Source organism: Chrysemys picta, chromosome 6, assembly GCF_011386835.1.
Source record: "Chrysemys picta bellii isolate R12L10 chromosome 6, ASM1138683v2, whole genome shotgun sequence".
In the NCBI taxonomy this organism is placed as follows: Eukaryota; Metazoa; Chordata; order Testudines; family Emydidae; genus Chrysemys; species Chrysemys picta.
In genome coordinates this window covers 69,590,361-69,616,210 of record NC_088796.1, presented here as the reverse complement: position 1 = coordinate 69,616,210, position 25,850 = coordinate 69,590,361, and positions in this window count along the sequence as shown.

The window sequence follows — 25,850 nt, the reverse complement described above, 5'->3', positions numbered from 1 at the left end:
AATAAATTTGTTAGTCTCTAAGGTGCCACAAGTACTCCTGTTCTTTAAATGATGTGGAATTCATTCATTTAATATAGATAACTTTTACTATAATCTCAGTCTCATATTTCTTTATTTCTGTTATAAATAATTGTCTACAATATAAATTATGGAAAACCAACTTAATGCAGAATGTAGGTAGCTTTGGGAACTACAATGAGTAACGTCCCTCAAAATAAATAAGTAACGGCGAACCACGGCCACTGGGAGCTGCAGGTGGTCAATGTAAAAACTGTCTCGTAGCCCGCCAGTGGATTACCCTGATGGGCCGCGTGCGGCCTGCAGGCCGCAGATTGCCCACCACTGCTATAGGGAGTCCAGATAACAAGATAAAATATTTTTATGTGAGCTTTTCCAAAGTCATAAACTCACCCAGAGGAAAGGGCTATTACAAACTAACCGATTGCCAGAGAGGGCTTTGTACCTAGTGCCATCTACTTGTGAGAATTACAAAGAAATTTTTATCTGTTAGTTATTGTCTACCATTCCAGATTTATTGAGGTATCTTACACCCGATATGGAAGTTGTCAGCAAATTTAAAATATGTGTTTGCTCTTTGGGAGATAACCAAAGAATTAATAACTGATAGTGTGACTCAGTTTATAACATCATGAGTTTTAGAATGCAGTTTTGACTGTTTACCTTCTCAGGGGAGAATTTTATGCCTTTGTTTTAGAGTTTTGGAGAGCTGCTATTAAGAGGCTCAACAGCAATTAAGTAGAAATGTTCCCCACTCTGGATTAAACTGCTTTTAAATCAGACCATTTAGGGCTGCAACTGAAGAACTGGACAGGGAGTTGCTGGAATTTATTTAGGTGATGTTCTGTAGTATTGTACTTGTATGCCAGATCTTGAGACATGCCTGAGCTTCAGTTGATGTAGCTCAGGAGGGTGGTTTTTAAGACATCTTAATGCTCACCCTTGCCCTTTAATCATGGTACTTCCCAGCTTTAATATGTCTGTACAACTTGGAACAGCCTCAGGGCTGTTTGAAGGGTTCATTTAGATGGGATCATCCAAGAAACCTAATCCAAATAACTAAAAATGTGACTTTGAATTGGGGTAGTTAAACCATATTAAATACCTTGTGTGGATGCAGTATTTCAGAATTAAAGTGGCTTTAATTCAGTTTAGATTAATTCACTTTGAAAGTGAATGAGGGTGTTCACACAGGAGTTTAATGTGGTTTAACTAATTCATTTTGAAGACAATTCAGATTAGCTTTCCTGGAAGTCCCTGCGTAGAAAAGTCCTGAGTTACACCTGGATGCCCATAGCCCCATATTTAAGAGCACTTTGACCATGCTGCTCTCCCTCTTTACCCCTCCAACCATCCCTACGCGCACTCCATATACTCAAGAGCCAGACGTAGTGTCGCTGCATCATCCAGGGATTCACTTTATACAAGAATAATCCTGAGCGAGCTGGGAAGGTGCAATTTCTACCTGCTTTGTGCTGCTGGAAAGTGTCAGAGAAGACAGAGCGTAGGGGAGGATCACCCAATTTATATTTAAAAGTATAATATAGTATTTGAACTGTGCATTTATAGTAATCTTTGTAGAATATTATGTGTTTTTTTTGTATGTTGTTTGGAGGATTTCAACTTTCTTTGTTGAGGAAGAAATAAGTGTTCTAACCATTCACTGGAAATTTATTCTGAACTTCCAAGGTACTGTTCTGAATTGGATCTATGAGTACCTTTATGAATCTCTAGGATAATGACAGCAACAGACGGGTAAAATCAATTGTATATTTTAGTGGTGACTGAATTATGGGTAAATATTAAGGAGTTTTCCTTTTTCTCTTAATTGAAAGAATGATTTTCTGTTTGAGAACATTGTTGTTATGAAGAAAAGGCACTAGGACTCTGGCATGTTATTTGTGAAAGAGAGAGGCAATATCAGCACATGCTTGGACTAGAAAGAGGTTCAGGCCCATTGTTAAAATGACAATACTAAATTCTCTCCATATTTTTAAGGGGAGTTTTTTCTATATCTAGCCCCCTTTTCCTTTCTTTATTTATGCCCTTTAATTTTGGGGACAAATGAGAAAAATATGGAGGATTTACCTGGATGGGACAGGATTCAATGGAGTAATGCATTGTCTGGAGAATTGCAAGAAATTGCTATTCCCAGAGCCTACGTAATTAAATTGGAGAAATGGAAATAAAAGACGGTTACTCACCGTTGTAACTGTTGTTCTTCGAGATGTGTTGCTCATATCCATTCCAATTAGGTGTGCGCGCGCCGCGTGCACGATCGTCGGAGAATTTTCTACCCTAGCAACACCGGCGGGTCGGCTGTGGAGCCCCCTAGAGTGGCGCCTTCATGGCGCTGAATATATACCCCAGCCGACCTGGCGCCCCCTCAGTTCCTTCTTGCCGGCTACTCCGACAGTGGGGAAGGGGGGCGGGTTTGGAATGGATATGAGCAACACATCTCGAAGAACAACAGTTACAACGGTGAGTAACCGTCTTTTCTTCTTCGAGTGCTTGCTCATATCCATTCCAATTAGGTGACTCCCAAGCCCAACTTAGGAGGTGGGGTCGGAGTGAGACATTGCTGTGTGCAAAACCGCTGATCCGAAGGCAGCATCGTCCCTGGACTGCTGCACTAGTGCATAGTGAGCTGTAAACGTGTGGACTGATGACCAAACCGCCGCTCTACAAATGTCCTGGATCGGAACTTGCGCCAGGAAAGCAGTCGAGGAAGCTTGGGCCCTCGTGGAGTGAGCGGTGAGGTGCGGTGCTGAGACACCTGCCAGGTCATAGCAAGTCCGGATGCAAGACGTAATCCAGGAGGATAGGCATTGTGAGGAGACCGGTGAGCCTTTCATTCGGTCGGCCACTGCAACGAAGAGTTGCGTCGTCTTTCTAAAGTGCCTTGTGCGGTCAATATAGAAAGCCAGGGCCCTGCGTACGTCCAGAGAATGCAAACGTTGATCCTGGCGAGTAGCATGCGGTTTAGGATGAAAGACCGGGAGAAATATATCCTGGTTGATATGAAAAGGAGAAACCACCTTAGGGAGAAAGGCAGGATGTGGACGAAGCTGCACTTTATCCTTATGGAAAACTGTGTAAGGGGGCTCGGATGTAAGCGCCCTGAGTTCAGAAACGCGCCTTGCTGAGGTGATGGCTACGAGGAAGGCTGTCTTCCAGGATAGGTACAAAAGTGAAGAGGTGGCCAGTGGCTCGAATGGAGGACCTGTGAGCTTGGAGAGAACCAGGTTGAGGTCCCACGTCGGAACGGGTTGACGTTGTTGTGGGTACATCCGGTCTAAGCCCTTGAGGAATCTAACGACCATCGGGTTAGAGAATACCGAGGACGCGAGTTCCCCTGGGTGAAAGGCTGATATAGCGGCCAGGTGAACTCTAATTGAAGATATCGCCAACCCCTGCTGTTTTAGGGAGAGGAGATATTCCAATATGAGAGGAATAGGTGCCTGTAACGGGGACGTGGCTCGTTGTTCGCACCAACAGGAGAACCGCTTCCACTTGGCCAAGTATGTGGTCCGTGTTGAGGGCTTCCTACTGCTCAGCAGAATCTGTTGGACAGAGTGCGAGCATTGTTGCTCTGCCTGGGTGAACCATGGAGCAACCACGCCGTGAGGTGGAGCGATTGCAGGTCGGGGTGACGCAGCCGGCCGTGGTCCTGAGAGATGAGATCCGGACATAATGGAAGCGGGATCGGTGTCTGAACCGAGAGTTCCAACAGTGTGGTGTACCAATGTTGTCTCGGCCACACTGGAGCGACCAGAATTACCTGTGCCTGGTCTCTGCGCAATTTGAGCAGTACCTTGTGGACCAGAGGAAACGGAGGGAAGGCATAAAACAGGTGGTCTTTCCAGAGAAGGAGAAACGCATCCGAGAGGGAGCCCGGAGCTCGACCTTGCAGGGAGCAGAACACGTGGCACTTCCTGTTGTCTCGAGATGCAAACAGGTCTATCTGGGGAAACCCCCACTTCTGGAAAACGGAATGTATGATGTCCGGACGGATAGACCACTCGTGCGTCTGGAAAGACCTGCTGAGTCGGTCCGCTAAAGTGTTCTGGACTCCAGGGAGGAACGATGCCGTGAGATGGATTGAGTGGGCGATGCAGAAGTCCCACAGGCGAATGGCCTCTTGGCATAGAATTGACGAACGTGCTCCTCCTTGCTTGTTGATGTAAAACATGGCCGTGGTGTTGTCGATGAGAACTAACACACAGCGGCCACGTAGGAGATTGAGAAATGCCTGGCACGCCAGGCGCACCGCCATCAGTTCCCGAACATTGATGTGCAGGGCTAGCTGGGATGCAGTCCACAGGCCCTGGGTATGGTGTTCGTTGAGATGGGCGCCCCAACCCAGAGATGAAGCGTCTGTGACCAGGTGCAGAGAGGGTTGTGGGGCGTGAAATGGCATCCCCTCGCAAACCACATTGTGATCTAGCCACCAGGTGAGGGAGGTCAGGACCGAGTTCGGGACCGTGACCACCATGTTCAGGCTGTCCCGATGTGGGCGGTATATCGACGACACCCAGGTTTGGAGTGGGCGAAGCCGAAGTCTGGCATGCCTGGTTACGTACGTGCAGGAAGCCATGTGACCCAGCAGGGTGAGGCACGACCTCACCGTGGTAGTTGGGAAGGCCTTGAGCCCTTGAATGAGGCCCGTGATGGTACAAAAGCGGTTGTCTGGCAGGATGGCTTGTGCACGTCTGGAGTCTAGGACTGCGCCGATGAATTCTATTCTCTGGGTAGGTTCTAGAGTGGATTTGTCCTTGTTGAGTAGGATGCCCAACTCGTTGAATGTGTGCACTATTATGTGGATGTGAGCTCGAACTTGCTCTTTGATGCGACCGCGTACCAGCCAGTCGTCTAGGTACGGGAACACCTGTATCCCTTGCCGACGAAGGTACGCTGCCACGACAGCCATACATTTCGTGAACACTCTTGGGGCCGAGGATAGGCCGAAGGGAAGGACTGCAAATTGGTAGTGCACTTTGCTTACCACGAATCGCAGGAAGCGTCTGTGAGGCGGGTAAATTGCGATGTGAAAGTATGCGTCTTTCATGTCGAGGGCGGCGAACCAGTCTCCAGGATCGAGGGAAGGGATAATGGCCCCCAGAGAGACCATGCGAAACTTCAACTTTACTACGAATTTGTTGAGTCCGCGCAAGTCCAAGATGGGTCGCAGACCCCCTTTGGACTTGGGGATCAGGAAGTAGCGGGAATAGAATCCCCTGCCCCTTAACTCTACTGGAACCTCCTCTATGGCCCCCATAGCAAGGAGCGTGGAAACCTCCTGTATAAGAAGTTGCTCGTGAGAAGGGTCCCTGAAGAGGGACGGGGAAGGGGAGTGGGAGGGGGGGATTGAAGAAAACTGGATAGCGTATCCCCTCTCCACCGTGCGAAGGACCCAACGGTCCGAAGTTATAAGGGACCAAACATGGTGGAAGTGGGAGAGGCGATCCCGAAAGGAGGGGGCTGGATCCTGGGGGATGACTGGGGCGCCGTTCTCGACCGCACCTTCAAAAGTTCTGCCTGGGGTCTGCGGGTGGCCTTGCTGGCCCTTGGTTCTGACCGGGTTGAGGGCCGGTCCACCTTCGTCTACCACCTCGCCCTCGCCTCCGGGCCGAGTCCTGTCTCTGACGAGGTGGGGGGGGTAGAAGCGCTGAGGCTGAGGCCTAAATGGCCTGCGCTGAGGACCCGCAACATGCATCCCCAGGGAGCGCATGATTGTCCTGGAGTCCTTGAGGCTCTGCAGGCGAGAGTCCGTCTTCTCTGAGAACAACCCCTGTCCTTCAAAGGGCAAATCCTGCAGGGTTTGTTGCAATTCCGGGGGCAAACCCGAAACTTGGAGCCAGGAGGTCCTTCGCATAGCGATGCCCGAAGCCAGGGTTCTCGCAGCCGAGTCCGCTATGTCCAAGGAGGCCTGTAAGGAGGTCCGAGCCACCTCCTTACCTTCCTCTACCAAGGCCCCAAACTCCTCCCTGGACTCTTGGGGAACCAATTCCTTGAACTTCCCCATAGAGTTCCAGGAGTTAAAGTTGTAGCGGCTCAGGAGCGCCTGCTGGTTAGCCGCTCTAAGTTGCAGCCCTCCGGCTGAATAAACTTTACGGCCAAACAAATCGAGGCGCTTAGCCTCCTTCGATTTGGGCGCTGCGGCCTGTTGACCGTGGCGCTCCCTTGCATTCACTGATGCCACCACCAGTGAACACGGCTGGGGATGGGTATACAAGTACTCGTAGTCTTTGGAGGGGACAAAGTACTTTCTTTCCACCCCTCTCGCTGTGGGTGGGATGGAGGCAGGAGTTTGCCATATCGTATTTGCATTAGCCTGGATCGTACGGATCAGGGGTAACGCCACTCTTGATGGGGCATCCGCCGCGAGGATATTTACAATGGGGTCTTGCACCTCCACTATCTCCTCCGCCTGCAGGTCCATATTACGGGCCACCCTACGTAGGAGGTCCTGGTGAGCCCGAAGATCTATTGGGGGTGGACCTGTGCACGACGTGCCCGCCACTGCCTCATCCGGAGAGGAAGAGGAAGATGCCTCCGGTGGTAAAGGATCCAAGGGAGGGTCCTGGTCTCCCTGCTCCTGGGCCGGAGCATCACCTGCCCTTGGGTCCAGGACGTCAGGTGGTGCGGACACAGAAGCCTCCATGCCCCCTGGCGGAGGCCGAGAGATGGTGGACTCTGGGGCCCTTCTATCGGAGTGACCCGAGCGAGAGGTCGAAGTTATTGGAGCCCCTTGCGCCTGATGGTACGCCCACGGGGTCCAGAACGACCAGTGAGATGGGCCATGAGCAGGGTCCTCTGCTACCTCCTGCCAATGGCCTATGTCCTGCTCCTCGGCTTGCCCCTGAGGGGGGTATGCCGATCTCGATAAGTCCTCAGAGGAGCGAGACACCGATCTCGATGGCCATGGCGGTGCCGAGTGCGCCGAGACGAATCCCGTGGGATGCGGTGCCGCACGGTGCCGGTCCGGAGATGTTCTATCTCTACGCGGTGCCGGCGATCGGTGCCGAGATCGCGATCGGTGCCGATGACCTCGCCGGTGCCAGGAGTCGGATCTGGACCTGGACGATGACCTGGAGTAGGCCCGGTGCCGGGAGCGGCCTCTCGACGTCGAGCGTCGATCGTATCGGTGCCGAGAACTACGTCTCGATGTTGATCGGTGCCGACGATCATAGCGGTGCCGAGACGTAGAGCGGTGCCGCGACGATGATCTTGGCCGCGAGTACGACCGGTGCCGAGGTGATATCCGGCGCCGGGACTGCGAGCGGCGTGGGGACCTGCTTCGGGACCTGGACCGGTGCCGTGGTTCCAGCCCCTGCGATGGAGGGCGCATCAAGGCAGGTTTCCCCCTAGATTGGACCGGACGAGTCAACGGTGCCGGCGGTGCCGGTGGTTGGGGCGGTGCCGGCTCCGTGAGAGCGATCAAGTCTCTCGCCGTCGCGAAGGTCTCTGGGGTCGACGGGAGGCACTGTATCACCGCCGGTCGCGGTGGTGACCCTGTCTGCACCGGACTCAACGGCCTCGGAGCCGGAGTCGACGGTGCTGGAGGCACCTGTTTCCGGTGCTCCACAGGCGGACGCGGCTCTACCCCCGGCACTGGGGGAGCCGGCGTCTTCGGCACAGAGGTCCCCGTCTTATGGGATTTTTTATGTCCCGGGGATAATGAACGGCGCCGAGGCACTTGCTGTGATTGTGGTGCCGACGAGGTCCGGTGCCGTGGAGGCTTGTCCGACGCCACTCGCGTGGTCAGAATGGTCGGTGCCGCCGGGGCACTGCGCACCGAGGTGCTAGGTGCCGGGGCCTGACGCGCTGATGGAGCGTCCGGGCTAAGTGCCGCCTCCATAAGGAGTTGCCGGAGCCGAAAGTCCCGCTCCTTCTTGGTCCTCGGTCTGAAGGCCTTACAGATCTTGCACTTATCTGTTTGATGGGACTCTCCCAGGCACTTCAGACACGAGTCGTGCGGGTCACTCGTTGGCATAGGTTTAGCGCAGGAGGCGCACTGCTTGAAGCCGGGAGCCTTGGGCATGAGCCCGGCCACGCGGCCGGGGGAAAAAAGGGGGAGACAACCCCCTTAATCCCCTTGAACTATATAACAACTATTAACAAGTGAAAAAAACAACTATTTAACTATAAACAACTAGAACTATAACTATAACTGTGAATGACTGAATAAGCTAGGGAGAGTGGAGAACAGCTACGCCGCGCTCCACAGTTCCAACGACCGTCAGGGGCGGTAAGAAGGAACTGAGGGGGCGCCGGGTCGGCTGGGGTATATATTCAGCGCCATGAAGGCGCCACTCTAGGGGGCTCCACAGCCGACCCGCCGGTGTTGCTAGGGTAGAAAATTCTCCGACGATCGTGCACGCGGCGCGCGCACACCTAATTGGAATGGATATGAGCAAGCACTCGAAGAAGAACCATAGCTATGGTTCAAAGCTCAAAAAGCCTGGGCCAGAGCTATATGTTGTCAGGGTTGAATTAACTTCTGGTGTCCAGGTGATGTTTCTGGAGGATATCAGAAATTCCCTTAGTCACTAAAATAATCTGACTGGTACTTAAACAGTGACAAGTTTTTTAAGTGTTTGTACACAAATGCTAGAAGTCTAAATAATAAGATGGGTGAACTAGAGTGCCTTGTGATAAAGGAGGATATTGATATAATAGGCATCACAGAAACCTGGTGGACTGAGAGCAATCAATGGGACACAATCATTCCGGGGTACAAAATATATCGGAAGGACAGAACAGGGAGTGGCACTATATGTGAAAGAAAATGTAGAATCAAATGAAGTAAAAATCTTAAGTGAATCCACATGTTCCATAGAATCTCTATGGATAGAAATTTCATGCTCTAATAAGAATATAACATTGGGGATCTATTATAGACCACCTGACCAGGACAGTGATAGTGATGATGAAATGCTAAGGGAAATTAGAGAGGCTATCAAAATTAAGAACCCAATAATAGTGGAGGATTTCAATTATTCCCATATTGACTGGGAACATTTCACTTCAGGACTAAATGCTGAGATAAAATTTCTTGATACTTTAAATGCTTCATGGAGCAGCTGGTACGGGAACCCACAAGGAGAGAGGCAACTCTCGATTTAATCCTGAGTGGAGCACAGGAGCTGGTCCAAGAGGTAACTATAACAGGACCGCTTGGAAATAGTGACCATAATACAATAGCATTCAACATCCCTGTGGTGGGAAGAACATCTCAACAGCCCAACACTGTGGCATTTAATTTCAAAAGGGGGAACTATGCAAAAATGAGGGGGTTAGTTAAACAGAAGTTAAAAAGTACAGTGACTAAAGTGAAATCCCTGCAAGCTGCATGGACACTTTTTAAAGACACCATAATAGAGGCCCAACTTCAATGTATACCCCAAATTAAGAAATACAGTAAAAGAACTAAAAAAGAGCCACCGTGGCTTAACAACCATGTAAAAGAAGCAGTGAGAGATAAAAAGACTTCCTTTAAAAAGTGGAAGTCAAATCCTAGTGAGGCAAATAGAAAGGAGCATAAACACTGCCAAATTAAGTGCAAGAATGTAATAAGAAAAGCCAAAGAGGAGTTTGAAGAACGGCTAGCCAAAAACTCCAAAGGTAATAACAAAATGTTTTTAAAGTATATCAGAAGCAGGAAGCCTGCTAAACAACCAGTGGGGCCCCTTGATGATCGAGATACAAAAGGAGCGCTTAAAGAAGATAAAGTCATTGCAGAGAAACTAAATGGATTCTTTGCTTCAGTCTTCATGGCTGAGGATGTTAGGGAGCTTCCCAAACCTGAGCTGGCTTTTGTAGGTGACAAATCTGAGGAACTGTCACAGATTGAAGTGTCACTAGAGGAGGTTTTGGAATTAATTGATAAACTTAACATTAACAAGTCACCGGGACCAGATGGCATTCACCCAAGAGTTCTGAAAGAACTCAAATGTGAAGTTGCGGAACTATTAACTAAGGTTTGTAACCTGTCCTTTAAATCGTCTTCTGTACCCAATGACTGGAAGTTAGCTAATGTAACGCCAATATTTAAAAAGGGCTCTAGAGGTGATCCCGGCAATTACAGACCGGTAAGTCTAACGTCGGTACCGGGCAAATTAATTGAAACAATAGTTAAGAATAAAATTGTCAGACACATAGAAAAACATAAACTGTTGAGCAATAGTCAACATGGTTTCTGTAAAGGGAAATCGTGTCTTACTAATCTATTAGAGTTCTTTGAAGGGGTCAACAAACATGTGGACAAGGGGGATCCAGTGGATATAGTGTACTTAGATTTCCAGAAAGCCTTTGACAAGGTCCCTCACCAAAGGCTCTTAAGTAAAGTAAGTTGTCATGGGATAAAGGGGAAGGTCCTTTCATGGATTGAGAATTGGTTAAAAGACCGGGAACAAAGGGTAGGAATTAATGGTAAATTCTCAGAATGGAGAGAGGTAACTAGTGGTGTTCCCCAAGGGTCAGTCCTCGGACCAATTCTATTCAACTTATTTATAAATGATCTGGAGAAAGGGGTAAACAGTGAGGTGGCAAAGTTTGCAGATGATACTAAACTGCTCAAGATAGTTAAGACCAAAGCAGACTGTGATGAACTTCAAAAAGATCTCACAAAACTAAGTGATTGGGCAACAAAATGGCAAATGAAATTTAATGTGGATAAATGTAAAGTAATGCACATTGGAAAAAATAACCCCAACTGTACATACAATATGATGGGGCTAATTTAGCTACAACAAGTCAGGAAAAAGATCTTGGAGTCATCGTGGATAGTTCTCTGAAGATGTCCACGCAGTGTGCAGAGGCGGTCAAAAAAGCAAACAGGATGTTAGGAATCATTAAAAAGGGGATAGAAAATAAGACTGAAAATATATTATTGCCCTTATATAAATCGATGATACGCCCACATCTCGAATACTGCGTACAGATGTGGTCTCCTCATCTAAAAAAAGATATACTGGCACTAGAAAAGGTTCAGAAAAAGGCAACTAAAATGATTAGGGGTTTGGAATGGGTCCCATATGAGGAGAGATTAAAGAGGCTAGGACTCTTCAGCTTGGAAAAGAGGAAACTAAGGGGGGATATGATAGAGGTATATAAAATCATGAGTGATGTGGAGAAAGTGGATAAGGAAAAGTTATTTACTTATTCCCATAATATAAGAACTAGGGGTCACCAAATTAAATTAATAGGCAGCAGGTTTAAAACAAATACAAGGAAGTTCTTCTTCACGCAGCGCACAGTCAACTTCTGGAACTCCTTACCTGAGGAGGTTGTGAAGGCTAGGACAATAACAGCATTTAAAAGAGAACTGGATAAATTCATGGTGGTTAAGTCCATTAATGGCTATTAGCCAGGATGGGTAAGGAATGGTGTCCCTAGTCTCTGTTTGTCAGAGGATGGAGATGGATGGCAGGAGAGAGATCACTTGATCATTGCCTGTTGGTCCACTCCCTCTGGGGCAGCTGGCATTGGCCACTGTCGGTAGACAGGATACTGGGCTAGATGGACCTTTGGTCTGACCCGGTACAGCCGTTCTTATGTTATGTTCTTATTTATATCAAATCTTGAGTCACATTTCCCTCACTGGTCTGCACCTGGGGGAGTGCAGCTACAAGCTAGACCAGGGGTAGGCAACCTTTCAGAAGTGGTGTGCAGAGTCTTCATTTATTCACTCTGATTTAAGGTTTCGCGTGCCAGTCATACATTTTAACGTTTTTAGAAGGTCTTTTTCTATAAGTCTATAATATATAACTAAACTATTGTTGTATGTAAAGTACATGCAGTTTTTAAAAGGTTTAAGAAGCTTCGTTTAAAATTAAATTAAAATGCAGAGCCCCCCAGACCGATGGCCAGGACCTGGGCAGTGAGAGTGCCACTGAAAATCAGCTCACGTGCCGCCTTCGGCACACGTGCCATAGGTTGCCTACCCTTGAGCTAGACCCTTGCTATACACTGACAGTAAACAATCTAGTCCTAACTTTTTTACTATTGATTATGTAGAGCATTTTGGGATACAGCTTGTATGAAAGATACAAAGCAAAATAAAGCTACATTACACCGTCCTCATGATCTCAGTATGCAGAACGATGATACTTCTGAATAAAGGTTAGAACATAAAAAATGGTCATTATTATTATATGCTGAAGTTATGCTTTACAATGCACTGTGGAAATGCAGGAAGATCAGATGTTATACATTATTACTGTGTATCAATCTTCTGATTCTGAAAGGTGGCTAAAAACAATCTGTCAGGAGGTACAGGAGCCGAGCTCATTCAAGCATATTTTGTACATGCATTTCAAAGTCCATGTTTTCTACTTCCCATGTGAAAATTTGGGTTCATGGCCAATGTTAAGCATAACACTCCTTGTTAAACTGCTTTCCTCCATATCTCATTTGGATCTAGACATTTCCTTTAAACAGCATCTGTTTTGATATATAAAATATATATATTGCTTTTCTGCCACCTTGTGGCTTCTCCAAACATTGTACCATTTTTTTTTAAAGGCACAATCATTTATTAGGGAGGTTATTTATTTCGGTATTCTTATGTGGAGTTACATACGTATAAGGGCTCAAATTCTGCTCTCATTTACAATGGTGCAACCTGTAGCAGAGCGCAGTTTGGCCTCATGAAGACATTCTCTCATAGGATTCAGTCCAACAAAAAGAAATGCTACTTCCTTTGCTCCATGTAGGTCACTGGCCTGAGAGTAAACAAGCCATTGTTTCCTAATTGTGGAAACTCAGTTGCATCTGACCCAGGTCTGATTAATACAGTGATAATCTAAACAACAGGAAATAACGTGAAGTACAGCTCTACTCTGAAAAGTGAATATGTAAAAATTGAGCTGGATCCTAATCTGATTCACTAATAAGTCCATAGAATTGTTAGCTCTATGGGTCAACATACTGGATCAAATTTTGCCCTTAGCTACATCTGTGAAATCAAATTGCTTCACTGCTGCACAGGGGGAAATGATGGCAGAATTTGGCCTTTCAGAATGTTTATTATTAGTGACGATGCATGAGCCCTGAGAAACCAAGCTTGACTTTCAGATTTCAGGTTAAAAGCAACAGAGAGTCCTGGGTGAATGGGTATTCACCCACGAAAGGTTATGTTCCAATACATCTGTTAGTCTTAAAGGTGCCACAGGACTCTCTGTTGCTTTTTACAGATCCAGACTAACACGGCTACCCCTCTGAGATTTCAGGTTGTATTTGTAGTGCTGTAAGTTACAGAAAAAAAAAGTTTTAACCTATAAATTGAGCACATTCGATTTGAAAAGTAGTGAGAACACAAATATGGAAACACACATGCCATTTCCATAGTCACAGCTCTACACCTGTCCACTACCATCAGGTGGGGAGGAGATATCTTTGCTAGGGACATCAAAACATTATGTATGTACATGAATCCAGCTATTTAAGAAATTTATGAACTGGTTGAACATTAATCCTCTAATGAACCATTGGTTGATGTAATGTTAAGTTAGATCCCAGATCACAGTGGGTGGCTAAAAAATTAAGCTAAGATGCTCTCTGAAATGCTAGTGTTGGTACATAAATTGCACTTTCCTGCTCCCTTTTCTAGGCGCAGCTGCAGACCAAAACAGCAGATGCAAGATGGAGCCTGGAGAAAGTAGTGTTGGTACATTGTTCTGACATGCTCCACCCTACAATGACCCCTGAAATCATCAGCTGCTAATAGAGCAGGTTCAAGAATAAATGTCACAAAAACTTTAACATTTGAAGTTTTCCATTTTGCAGGGTTAGAAATGGACCCATTTAAATGTTGTAAAAAACATTTTAATTAAAAAAATCGAAACTTGTTTTTACTCAAACCCCAGCTTTTGGTAACAAAAGTGTGTTATAATAATTTTTATAAGGTTTTTGATTAAAAAATCAATTTAAAATGTTGCAAAAAATTGTGAAACATTTAGAAAAATAGTAAACTATTTGACTGGGGACGTATAATATGAGTGGGTTACACTAACAAAGCCATCTCTGTCATAGCCCAGTATTAATCCGGATTGTTAGAGTCGAACATGCTGCAGGGGCATGTTGGCCACTTCTAGGAGCAGTGTGGGGCCGGGGCAGGCAGGGAGCCTGCCTTAGCCCCGCTGTGCCGCCGACCGGGAGCCAACTTAGGTAAGTGCCACCCAGCGGGAGCCCGTACACCAACCCCCAGCCGTGAGCCCCCTCCCAGAGCCAGCACCCCCTACCCCTTCCTGCACCCTGAACCCACTCCTGCACCTCAAGCCCCTGCCCTAGCCCTGAGCCCCCTCCCAGAGACAGCACCCCATACCTCTTCGTGCGCTCCAACACTCTGCCCCAGCCCAGAGTCCCCTCATGCACCCAAGCTCCCTCCCAGAACCTGCACTCCGCACCTCCTCCTGCACGCCAACCCCCTGCCCCAGGCTCAGCCTGGAGCCCCATCCCACATGCCAGCCCCAGCCCAGAGCCCATACCCCCTTCTGAACCCCAACCACCTGCCCCAGCCCGGTGAAAGTGAGTGAGGGTGGGGGAGAACAAGTGATGGAGGAAGTGGGGGATGGAGTAAGCGTTGTGGGGCTTTGGGGAAAGGGCTGGATCTCGGGGAAGGGACAGGGTAGATCCTGGGTTGCACTTAAATTCAAAAAGTTATCTTGTGCATAAAACGGTTGGAAACCACTGAGCTACACAGTGTGATCTGCTGTGTGCATAGGTCTAGAAACACGTTGGACCAAAACAGCAGTCTCCCTTTTGCAGGTGCAATTTGCACCTGCTCTTTTTTCCTACAGCTGAACTAAACGTGCAAATCTGGGTATCATGTAGATTAGGTGTTTAGCGGTACGAGTATTCAGATTTTCATCTGCAATTCATTTTCCAGTTGCAAAATACATGTGTAAAAAGGGAGGCCAGGCCTTAGCCCTTTTGAAAATGTACTCCTTTGATACAAGCCCATTATTTCTATGCTAGATAGAAGGTTCTTGGGCTAGAGAATTAGAGTTGTTTTTTGGATGAGTGTTGGTGTCAGTGGGAGCTGAAGATGCTCAGCACCTTTCAGGATGTGCCTCTATATGCTTTGCAAGGAGTGTTCTCTACCTTTTTCTCATAACTGAAAATTAACTCATTTTCAAAAGATTATGAAACATAAAAACATTTCATCAGGTTTTCCATCAGCTGTTAATAAGTGGCATAAATATGCAGTTCTACAAAATGACACAGGGCACAATAAATCATTTATAAAAGGTGAGCAATCAGAAAAGATAAAAAAGAAAACATCAGCAAAGTTTATGTACTAGCAGATTTTAATGTTGCTCTTAGGATAAAAATCACAACTGTCTGAAAGCTAACACCTCAGAAAAATTTTGCTGCCACAGATCATTTATTTTTCTTGTGTCTTATTGTAAAATATTATTTAAAATGTCACAAGGGCAGCATAATAAATAGTACTAATCACTGAAAAAAGATTAAAGAAGGTATTAAAATGACTATAAAATATTCCTGAATTGGAGTGCTTGGGGTATCACCTAGGGCTACCATACTCCGCTAGTTTGTTCTCCAGGAAACAAACATCTTTATCATTAGCAAGAAAGTGCTGCTTATTTTGGCTGAGGGGTCTTTGTAGTGCATATGGTGGTAATGTATTTAATTTTCCTTCTCAAAAACTAGAGTAAGAACATGGTAAGTGATGATACTCTTGTCCTTCCATCAATTAATGGGAGCATGCAAATGCCCAGAAGACTAAGGCTTGCCAATAGCCACTAAATCTTGAACTTTTGAAAAAAAGTTATCTGATGCCTGTGATTTTGTAAAAGTTTTACCTATTGCTTCGATGAGGTTGAAATCTCTGTTAACAAAGCTGAACATTGGGCGGTGGCGGGGGGCAGCAGCCTTTCATATTAGCTGTGGCTATTGATTAGTTGGTAAAGCAGTTGGACTACTGTAAGTCTCAGAGCCCTGACCTTCAATAGACCTTTCTGTTTTCAAGCCTTAGTCTCAATTCTAAAGATCTATTCTTAATTTTAATGCTGAAGAGAGAGACACTTGCTCTCCTTCTTTACACAACCAAACTAATACAAACAACCAATCTTGCTGAAGATAAGGACAGCATTAGGCAAATGTGATGTATTTTACAATGGTTATTTGTATCCAAAAAGATTGCTCTGTCAAGAACATTTTACTCAGCATGCACACTACAAATGCTGGTGGGGAGTAGATTAGTTGGATAAATAGAAGCACAGAATTTACTTACCAGAATTAAATGACATAAATGCTCAATGAAATTCCAGACATGTTTTTATAAACCTATTTTTTCAAAATTAAAAATATTTCCATTTTCATTTTGACTCTGACTCATCCCTAACTTTCTACACAGTTCAGTTAATCCAGGAAATGAGGGCTTCCTTTTAAAATGCGATAGGCCAAAATTTTATTACAATTAATATTAAATAAAAGTAAAGACTATTAAACTTAATGCCTCCAAATTGATTGCTGTTCTTTCAAGTGGAAAGCTAATCTAAGATATATCACATAGTGAGCCAGATTCAGCCTTAGTGGGACAAGCACAATTCCCACTGGTCTCAGTCCTCCCACAAGTTGAGCACTATGGCCCTTAAGTACTTTTCTGGACTATGACCAAAATGCTCAGTTCCTTGCAGGACTGAGCGTACTGAATGCAAATGGGGATGCACTTGCCTTCACCAAAGCTGAATTAAGCCCATTATGTCTGGTAAACTACAATAACTTTGTTACTTCAATAACCCTGTTCTACAGCCAAAATGCTTCTGAAATAAATGTAGTCAAACTTTACTAATTCTGGGTCACTGAGAACGAAAATTATGCTTAAAATTGTTGATTGGCTCTAGTTTTCAAGATATGCTATTGGGTCAGTATATACGACCCTTGACTTGGGAATGGCGGAGGATAAGTGAGTTATAAAGGGAAGGGATCTCAATTTAAACCAGAAATGACTAAAATACATCTTTGACTGGATCTATGAATAAATCTATGACTGGGTTTGGACAGTACTTGCTTTTTAGGCAAAACAATGAATGATGCAATCTGAAGCTGGTATTGCGTCATACATGATATGAATTGCATCATGTTATTCCTAGAAGTCATGGATGATGCAATCATAACGAAGCTTACATCACTCTGCTTAACAAATTGCCCTATATCAGCTCTAGAAATCATACAGTGTCGTGCTCTCTTATTTGTCAGTGTTTGATTTTGCAAAGGGACACATTTCTGTTTAGCCAAAGTGAGCAGAGATGCCTCGTACTTGTGTGAACAGTGCAGATAACTTCTGCTATGTTTGTGGTGAAGTGACTTTTGCATCACAAAAGAGCAGTATAACCACTATGGTTAGGAAAGCCTATCACCTTTCTTTTGGCTGCAAAATTGGAGATCAGGACAAGAGGTGGGCCCCACACATATGCTGCAACACTTGTGCAACAAATCTTTGCCAGTGGTTGAACAGGAAAAGGAAATCTATGTCTTTTGCAGTGCCAATGATTTGGAGAGAGCCAACAGATCATACCAGCAATTGTTACTTCTGCATGGTGCCTCCAGTTGGGAAAGGTGTGTCAAAGAAGAAAAAGTGGACTGTGCATTATCCAAACATTCCATCAGCTATATGCCCAGTACCCCACGGAGAAGGACTGCCGGTTCCTGGTGCACCAGAATCATTCTCACTTGAGTCAGACGAGGAAGAGGAAGAGGATGAAACTTCTGGTCCTGAACCATCAATGTCACAGGACCCACATTTTCTCCCATCCTCCTCCTCTGAACCACACCTCATAACACAAGATGAACTGAATGACCTTGTCAGGGATTTGGAACTACCCAAGAGTAAGGCAGAGCTGTTGGGCTCCAGACTACAGCAGTGGAATCTCCTGGCAGGTGATGTTAAGGTTTCCATGTTCCGTGACCATCAAAAGGAACTTGTCCCATTCTTCTTCATGGAAGGTGATCTTGTAGCCTGCAACCACATCGATGGTGTGATGGCAGCCCTCAACATCGTTCATGATCCAGATGAGTGGAGACTGTTCACTGATTCATGGAAGACGAGTCTTAAAGCTGTTTTACTGCATAATGGCAATGTTTTGCCATCAATTCCAGTTGGTCATGCAGTCCATATGAAGGAAACCTATGACAACATGAAACAACTTTTGAGGTGCATAAACTATGACCAACATCAGTGGCAGCTTTGTGGCGATTTGAAGGTTGTTGCTCTCATGCTTGGTCTGCAGACTGGATACACAAAGTACTGCTGTTTTCTCTGTGAATAGGATAGTCATGCAAGAGATTCCCACTACATCAAGAAAGATTGGCCACTCCGACAGTCATTGGAGCCGGGGAGGAAAAGTGTTCAGCATCCACCACTTGTTGAATCAAGGAAGATTTTGTTACCACCCTTACACATCAAGCTGGGTCTGATGAAGAACTTTGTCAAGGCCATTGACAAAACACAAGCAGCTTTCAGGTACCTCCGTGGAAAATTTCCAAGGTTAAGTGAAGCTAAGATAAAGGAAGGTGTCTTTGTTGGTCCTCAGATTCGTGAACTTCTTCGAGATGATGCATTTGACCATGCACTGCGTGGCAAGGAAAAGACGGCATGGAAAGCCTTCCAGTTAGTGGCAATAAATTTTATCGGAAACAACAAGTCAGACAACTACAGGTTGTTGGTGGAAAACCTCCTCAAGGCATACAAAAGCCTTGGTTGCCACGTGTCACTAAAGATACATTTTTTGCACTCTCATCTAGATTTTTTCCCACTGAACTGCGGAGCAGTGAGCGACGAGCACGGTGAGTGATTTCACCAGGACATTTCAACAATGGAGAAACACTATCAGGGCAAATGGAGCCCATCAATGTTTGCAGACTATTGCTGGACAGTGACAAGAGATGCTCCATTTAATGAATACAAGAGACAAGCCAAGAAGCTTCGAGTAGACACTGAATAGGACTAAACTGTGTACATAATAGTTTTTTGCCTTTTGTTTCATAATAAATTTTATTTATATAACCCTTTTGCTGATTTTTAAAGTGTTACATAAACAGGACAGGTGAAATATTATCATGTAAAGCAAACATAAACACATGAAAAGACCTAGGTTTACAATTTATGATTAAAACTCTATCTACACAATATACATAGACATAAAATGTAAAAACTTAAATATCTTAGAAACAGTAGCCAATCAGTTGTTTTAATTGTCATATTTGAATTCAGCACATCAAAATACATAATAAATAGTACATTTTATCTCTGAAGCAGACGACTTCTCAAAAATTGTAGACCAGTGTAATTAAACTTAACTTTATCAGTACAGTTCTTTGAATTTAAAACATCTGAAAATTACTTTTTGTAAATTCTATAATACAAGCAGTTGAGAAGCAATTTCAACAAATCATTCAAATAAGAAATTTACAGATTTAAGTTATGTAAAGAAAGTTACAACAGTTGGATTCATGTCCCTGCATGCAATATTGTCTTTAGGTAAATAAAACTTTAGACATAGTACATAAACTAGTGGTCAAACTTTGAGAAAATTATCATTGTGCCTTTAAAGAAAAATCTGATCTATCAAGTTATTTTCTTAAGGTTTGAGACTGATGTATTATTACAGATGCTCCCCGACTTACACAAGCGTTCTGTTCCGGAACGCCTTGCATAACTCAAATTTTGCGTAAGTCGGAAACGCATCTCCAACCATTATGCAAAAAAAAAACCCCAAACAACCTCCCCACCCCAAAAACCTCCTATTTCTAGCTTACGGAACTTTTTCGTAAGGATTTGTGTAAGTCGGGTCTTGCGTAACCCAGGGAGTGTCAGTATTAGTATTGAAGTAGCACCTAAGTGCCCCAATCATAGGTCAGGGCCACATTGTCTAGGTCAGTGGCTCTCAAACTTTCCAGACTACTGTATTCCTTTCAGGAGTCTGATTTGTCTTGAGACCCCCCCAAGTTTCACCTCACTTAAAATCTACTTCCTTACAAAATCAGACATAAAAATACAAAAGTGTCACAGCACACTATTAATGAAAACTTGCTTATTTTCTCATTTGTACTGTATAATTAAAAAATAAACCAAATGGAATATAAATATTGTACTTACATTTCAGTATATAGTACATAGAGAAGTATAAACAAGTCATTGACTGTATGAAATTTTCGATTGTATGGACTTCCCTAGTGATTTTTATGTAGCCTGTTGTAAAGCTAGGCAAAGAGCTAGATGAGTTGATGTACCCCCTGGAAGATCTCTGTGTACCCCTAGAGGTACACATACCACTGGTTGAGAATCACTGGTCTAGGTGCTGTACAAACACAAAAATATATATTTGACCTTAATAACATCAATGTATTGTTCTGAGGAATAACGTTGGTAACACACAATGAAAGCTTTCAAATGTGAAATCTATATATTCATAGAGTTTAAGGCCAGAAGGGCCCAATGGATAATCTAATCTGACTTCTTGTATATCACAGAATAGTAAATGTCACCCAGTTACCTTTGTTTTGAACCCAATAACTTGTGTTTGACTAAAGCATATCTTTCTGGAAGTTATCTAGTTCTGATTTGAACACATCAACAAATGGAGAATCCACCCCACCTCCACCCCCGTGGTGGGTTGTTCCAGTGATTTATCATCCTCACTGTTAAAAATGTGTATCCTATTTCCAATTTGAAATTCATAGAAACATAGAATCATAGAATATCAGGGTTGGAAGTGTGGAAGTAGAGAAAGAACTGACAGGGATTTGAAGGGGATTTCATAGTCAAACAGTCCCCTCTGTGAGCAAGAGTCAGGCTAGCTTTAACCCTAATAATGCGAGATTCATAGAAGCGAGGATTGTGTGAGGCGAGTGGGAAAGAACTGTGTGAGAAGTTGTTGCGACCTTGTGTTAGATAAGTATGGAATGTAGACTATAGTCTAAATTGTGGAAGAAAATAAGATATCAGGATGACATATGTATAAACAAAATGCAGCTGTTGCCCATTATTGTATGTAACAAAAGGTATAAATGCTTGCTGTAATTGTTTACCTGAGAGAGACCTGTTTTGCTCTCTCCCTCCACGCAATTGCTAGAGAAAATAAAGTATCTGACTTGCTGCACCCAACCTGAGAGGGAGAACTCTGTTTTTCTCTGACAGAAGGGACCTCAGGAGGTCATCTAGTCCAACCCCCTGCTCAAAGCAGGAACAATACCCAACTAAATCATCCCAGCCAGGGATTTGTCAAACCTGACCTTACACACCTCTAAGGAAGGAGATTCCACCACCTCCCTAGGTAACCCATTCCAGAGCTTCACCACCCTCCTAGTGAAAAAGTTTTTCCTAATATCCAACCTAAACCTCCCCCACTGCAACTTGAGTCCATTACTCCTTGTTCTGTCATCTGGTACCACTGAGAACAGTCTAGATCCATCCTCTTTGGAACCCCCTTTCAGGTACTTGAAAGCAGCTATCAAATCCCCCCTTATTCTTCTCTTCTGCAGACTAAATAATCCCAATTCCCTCAGCCTCTCCTCATAAGTCATGTGCTCCTGCCCCCTAATCATTCTTTTTGCCCTCCACTGCACTCTTTCTAATTTTTCCACATCCTTCTTGTAGTGTGGGGCCCAAAACTGGATACAGTACTCCAGATGAGGCCTCACCAATGTCAAATAGAGGGGAATGATCACGTTCGTCGATCTGCTGGCAATGCTCCTACTTATACAGCCCAAAATGCTGTTAGCCTTCTTGGCAACAAGGGCACACTGTTGACTCATATCCAGCTTCTCGTCCACTGTAACCCCTAGGTCCTTTTCTGCAGAACTGCTGCCTAGCCGCTCGGTCCCTAGTCTGTAGCAGTGCATAAGATTCTTCCGTCCTAAGTGCAGGACTCTGCACTTGTCCTTGTTGAACCTCATCAGATTTCTTTTGGCCCAATCCTCTAATTTGTCTAGGTCCCTTTGTATCCTATCCCTACCCTCCAGCATATCTACTACTCCTCCCAGTTTAGTGTCACCTGCAGACTTGCTGAGGGTGCAATCCATGCCATCCTCCAGATCATTAATGAAGATATTGAACAAAACTGGCCCCAGGACCGACCCTTGCGGCACTCCGCTTGATACTGGCTGCCAACTAGACATGGAGCCATTGATCACTACCCGTTGAGCCCGATGATCTAGCCAGCTTTCTATCCACCTTATAGTCCATTCATCCAGCCCACACTTCTTTAACTTGCTGGCAAGAATACTGTGGGAGACCATATCAAAAGCTTTGCTAAAGTCAAGGAATAACACGTCCAGTGCTTTCCCCTCATCCCAGAACCAGTTATCTCATCATAGAAAGCAATTAGGTTAGTCAGGCATGACTTGCCTTTGGTGAATCCATGCTGACTGATCCTGATCACTTTCCTCTCCTTGAAGTGCTTCAAAATTGATTCCTTGAGGACTTGCGCCATGATTTTTCCAGGGACTGAGGTGAGGCTGACTGGCCTATAGTTCCCCGGATCCTCCTTCTTCCCTTTTTTAAAGATGGGCACTACATTCGCCTTTTTCCAATCATCCGGGACCTCCCCCAGTTGCCATGAGTTTTCAAAGATAATGGCCAATGGCTCTGCAATCACATCCGCCAACTCCTTTAGCACCCTTGGATGCAGTATATCCGGCCCCATGGACTTGTGCTCATCCAGCTTTTCTAAATAGTCCTGAACCACATCTTTCTCCACAGAGGGCTGGTCACCTCCTCCCCATATTGTGCTGCCCAGTGCAGTAGTCTGGGACCTGACCTTGTTCATAGAATCATAGCATATCAGGGTTGGAAGGGACCTCAGGAGATCATCTAGTCCAATCCCCTGCTCAAAGCAGGACTAATCCCCCCTTCTTGTTTGTGAAGACAGAGGCAAAAAAAGCCTTTCCCCGACATCCTTTGTCACTAGGTTGCCTCCCCCATTCAGTAAGGGGCCAACACTTTCCCTGACCTTCTTCTTGTTGCTAACATACCTGTAGAAACCCTTCTTGTTACTCTTAACATCCCTTGCTAGCTGCAACTCCAATTGTGATTTGGCCTTCCTGATTTCACTCCTGCATGCCTGAGCAATATTTTTATACCCCTCTCTGGTCATTTGTTCAAGCTTCCACTTCTTGTAATCTTCTTTTTTTGTGTTTAAGATCAGCAAGGATTTCACTGTTAAGCCAAGCTGGTTGCCTGCCATATATACTATTCTTTCTACACATTGGAATGGTTTGTTCCTGCAACCTCAATAAGGATTCTTTAAAGTACAGCCAGCTCTCCTGGACTCCTTTCCCCCTCATGTTATTCTCCCAGGAGATCCTGCCCATCAGTTCCCTGAGGGAGTCAAAGTCTGCTTTTCTGAAGTCCAGGCTCCATATTCTGCTACTCTCCTTTCTTCCTTTTGTCAGGATCCTGAACTCAGCCATCTCATGGTTACTGCCTCCCAGGTTCCCATCCACTTTTGCTTCCCCTACTAATTTTTCCCTCTTTGTGAGCAGCAGGTCAAGAAAAGCTGTGCCTCTAGTTGGTTCCTCCAGCACTTGCACCAGGAAATTGTCTCCTACACTTTCCAAAAACTTCCTGGATTCTCTGTGCACCGCTGTATTGCTCTCCCAGCAGATATCAGGGTGATTAAAGTCCCCCATGAGAACCAGGGCCTGTGATCTAGTAACTTCTGTTAGTTGGCTGAAGAAAGTATCGTCCACTTCATCCCCCGGTCAGGTGGTCTATAGCAGAGTCCCACCACAACATGACCCTTGATGCTCACACTTCTAAACTTAATCCAGAGACTCTCAGACTTTTCTGTAGTTTCATACTGGAGCTCTGAGCAGTCATACTGCTCTCTTACATACAATGCAACTCCCCCACCTTTTCGGCCCTGCCTGTCCTTCCTGAACTGTTTATATCTATCCATGACAAGTATTCCAGTCATGTAAGTTATCCCACCAAGTCTCTGTTATTCCAATCACATCATAATTCCATGACTGTGCCAGGACTTCCAGTCCTCCCTGCTTATTTCCCAGGCTTCTTGCATTTGTGTACAGGCACTTAAGATAACTCGCTGATCATCCTGCTTTCTCAGTATGAGACAGGAGTCCTCCCCTCTTGCGCTCTCCTGCTCATGCTTCCTCCTTGTATCTCACTTCCCCACTTATCTCAGGGCTTTGGTCTGGTTCCAGCTCCAGCCATTGGTTCTTGCTACACCTTTCTCCACTAGATTAAAGACACCAGTATTTTCTTCCCATGAAGGTACTTAGACACTGTAATCAACTCATCTCTCAATCTTTTTAGATATATTAAATGGCTTGAGCTCTTTAAAATAGGGTTTCTCAACCTTTTTCTTTCTGAGGCTCCCCCCTCCACATGCTATAGAAACTCCAAGGCCCACCTGTGCCACAACTGTTTTTCTGCATATTCAGTAGATTAAAAACCAGAGCCAGCATTAGAGGGTAGCAAGCAGGGCAACTGCCTGGGGCAACTGCCAGCTTTCTGCCTTGGGCGCCAGCAAGTCTAATGCCGGCCTGCTCTCTGGCGGACCCCCTGAAACTTGCTCGCGGCCCCCCAGGGGGCCCTGGTCACCTGGTTGAGAACCACTGCTTTAAAACACTCACTGTAAGGCATTTTCTTCAGCCCTTGAATATTTTTTTCATTCTCTTATGCACCCTCTCCATTTTTAATTTATGGGAAGCACTTTAATGAATTAAAGTATTTTAATACATTTACATAGGGGATATTTCTATGGAAACACTTCATATTTAATACCGAACTAGCCACAAGCCAAACTGTTAGATTAAACTGTCTCCTTTTTAGTGAATCTGAGTCATTTCTTCATATCAAAGTCATTTACCAATTTTAGGGATTTAAAAAAAAAATTAAACATTCATCTAATGCTTTGTGAAAATTAAGAAGTGGTTGCTGAATCAGTCAGGATCTAGAAGATTTTATTAAGGAACGAACAAATATGTTCATTATGTTAAAAAGTTCCAAGCCATCATTACAGGGCCAGTCATACCATATTTTATTATATAATATCTAACAATAGAATCACAGGCCCAATTCCTTCCTAAGATACATATATATCTTACAACTTGTCCAGAGTTGGATGATGTTTTGCAGGTTAAGCAGGCAGAGTTAAGAAAAGGATCAAATTTTAGCCTTGACCATCTTTATTGAAATAGTTTTCAACAAAATTTGAAGACAGGAACCATCTTCCTGGATTTGTCCACCACTTATGACACAGTTTGGCACACAGGCCTTTTGTGTAATTCTCTTGAGTTGCCCTGCATTAGGTGGTCAAATAGTAGAGCTTTTCCTCTAAAACAGGCGGTTCAGAGGACACATGGGCGACCATTGCAGTTCTTGGAAGTGTCAGATCAACAGTCTTCCTCAAGGTTCGGTTCTTTCACCAATACTATTAGGACATCACCACCATATTCCTCCTCATCTGCTATGGGCTAGTTTAGGCAGTTCCCTGACAAGAGTGCTGGCTTTTGTGGGTCCTGGTCATAGGTGCTTATCATTCCCCATGCTTTGTATAGGGAGCCTAGGTGCCTAACTCAGGGTTTATAGATATCACTGAGGGGCAAGGTGCCTAAATGTTAGGTACTGCAACATGCAGCATTGCAATACCTAAGACCCTTGTGGATTTGGGCCGTTGTTGCTAGCAGAGGGCTAGCAGTTGCTGCTGCAGGAGAATACAAGGTAGCAGGGTACAGGAAGAGGTGTGTGAGAGTTACACCAAGACTCTCTTATTATACCCCTATACTTATTATACCTCTTAGGAGTTAGGTTAGGAACTGTTTTCCTCAGTTCATGT